General features: G+C 32.3%; 1 pseudogene; it reads left to right on the forward strand.

The window, feature by feature from the left end:
* The first annotated feature begins 1,562 nt into the window (after nt 1-1,562).
* The window catches only part of LOC107019334, a 9,450-nt pseudogene continuing 8,601 nt past the window's right edge, over nt 1,563-2,411 (forward strand).

Genomic DNA, 2,411 nt, shown 5'->3' on the forward strand with positions numbered 1-2,411 from the left:
TTTCAATCTAAGATGGGAATTAAATATGTTACAATTGTAGCATGATTATATGTAGTTTATCTTGATTATGAGAAGGGTATATTTCCAACTTCTATTGCTAGTGCATTTTGTATGTATTTAACGAAATCGAGGAGAGATAGTTGCTTTAGAGTGAATAACAAAAAGATATTCTCTAAACTATTAAATGTACTTATATTCTTAATCCCGATATAACTATTATAATATGTATACATTAATTATTGTTTGGATTTATTAAAAAGTGAGATTCTATGATCGGTCATTATGTCTAGTAGATTGGATGATGATAAGATATATTGGTGAAATAATAAGTTAGTTGACGGAATCTATATCTCGAGTTAGAGATTGATGATATGCCTTTTTGAGAAAATAAAAAGTTTTTTTTGTGTCAAACCTTGCAAGAGGATTTATGAATGCGACTTATGTAATAAGTTAATCAGTGCTCTAAAGTAAATTGATTATTAAATTATGTTCGTCACTAATTTTATTTATTGATTAGTATCTATAATCTTAACATGGAAACATACATATGTGTTTAATCTGAATTTCGAAATATAAATAGAGGAGTGCAACTACGAATTTCTATTAGGATGATTTGTAATTTATTATGGTAAAAATAATTCAAATTAATTATTTGGAATTATTTTAATATTAGGAAGCCTCGGTTATCAATTCGGTGGACCCTAAAGAGCCCATATTTATCTAGAACTCAGCATTTATTCTAAAGAAAAAATGTAGAAATGTTTGTCGTTGTCTATTCTAAGGAAAGGGAAATGTATGTAACTCTCTCTGTTCTAAAGGAAGGGAGAAGTATATAAATTTTTCTATTCTAAGGAAAAGGAGATTTATTCGCATTCTATTCTATGGAAAGACATGGTATTCCTTCACCTTGGACTGGGAAGAAATCTCTATAAATATGATTTATTCTAACCCTTGAAAGGAGATAAGTTTTCTATAAAATAGTTTTCCACCCAAGTATTGAGAGAGTTCGGAAGTAAATTTGGGATCACTGTAGAAGGTTGTAGAAGTCTGGTCAAGTTTATGGACTAGGTTTTGGATTTGAGTGAAGGTTCTAGATTGTCGAGTAGCTTGTGGATTCATCTAAAGGTATTTGTTCACGCTTCAAGAGGTAATTATGAAATTTAATTCTAAAAGTTTGTATGATCAAGAATTATTATAAGTGTTTAAGCATAAACTATGGGTTGTCTATTATTCATGTAAGTAGTTTGATTCTTGTTTGTTCCGTTGTCCATATAGTTTTCAAACATCGTTATCTACAATCAACTTACATCCAGGTTATATTTTCTTAGTTTCTTCACTTTGGGCATCATAGTACTCATCGGATGTATCTGTACTATCTTCTATATTTCATTATATTGCTAGGCTTAACTTTTTATTCTTTCTGGTTTGAGAATATTCAAAAGAATACAAATGACAATAAGCTACATCAATTTGATGTCAGGAGTTCAAATATTCTTCTTTGGTCTAAGGAAGTAATAACCTTTCTTTGTTCTACAGGAACATACGAGATTGAAGCTTTTACAATGTCGTTTCATAAACAACAAAAGATTAAAGTTTTTGTGATGGAAAAAGGAAATTATCCTATATGGAGATGGGAGGACCTTAAAATTTATATGTTGGAGAAGATATTCAGTACTTCGACCTATTCATGTTAATCTCTGTAATTCTTCATGTTTGTCTTGCTTGGAAATCTGCTTATTCTGCTTCGCAATCTGCTTATTATATATGTGGATACTCCTTCTCGTGAAATATTTACCCGCATCCTAAAGATTTTTTTGAACCTTTGTCATGGAAACATACTGACATTGATCATCCATTACAATTTCTATGTTTAGAACAATCAGTTGACTTATACTGTCAAGAGGTATTCCCTTATAAACTTTAATGTTTCTATAGTATTTTACTTTAAATCAAGAAACTGTGTAGCAAGCGTCTGACATAAATTTGGACAGCTAATAAAATCTCCTCTTTTTCAGGTGTCCACGGCTTAAATACCATGTTATGCCTGCTTCGGATAAACTAAAAAAGAAAACAATCTGCACTGCTTTACATGCATGGAAAGATCTTGAATCATTCATTATGCCTAGTTCAGAAGAACCTGCATATGTCATCGAGAAAATTTGCAAAAAGATTTCTGAGGTCAAGAATTGTAACGACCTGTTTAGTCGTTTTGAGCAGCAGATTTTATTTCTGGAAAAACTGGCTGAGACGACGGAACCCACGACGGACCGTCATGGACACGACGGACCGTCGAGGGGTCTCGTTCCAAAATACTTAGAATTCTGAAATTTGGGTACTGAAATCGACTCTCTGAACTTTGTAACGGAATGGCAGGACGGACCGTCACAGGCGTGACGGGCCGTCACAGACTC

The sequence above is a fragment of the Solanum pennellii genome, chromosome 1, assembly GCF_001406875.1.
Source record: "Solanum pennellii chromosome 1, SPENNV200".
Lineage (NCBI taxonomy): Eukaryota > Viridiplantae > Streptophyta > Magnoliopsida > Solanales > Solanaceae > Solanum > Solanum pennellii.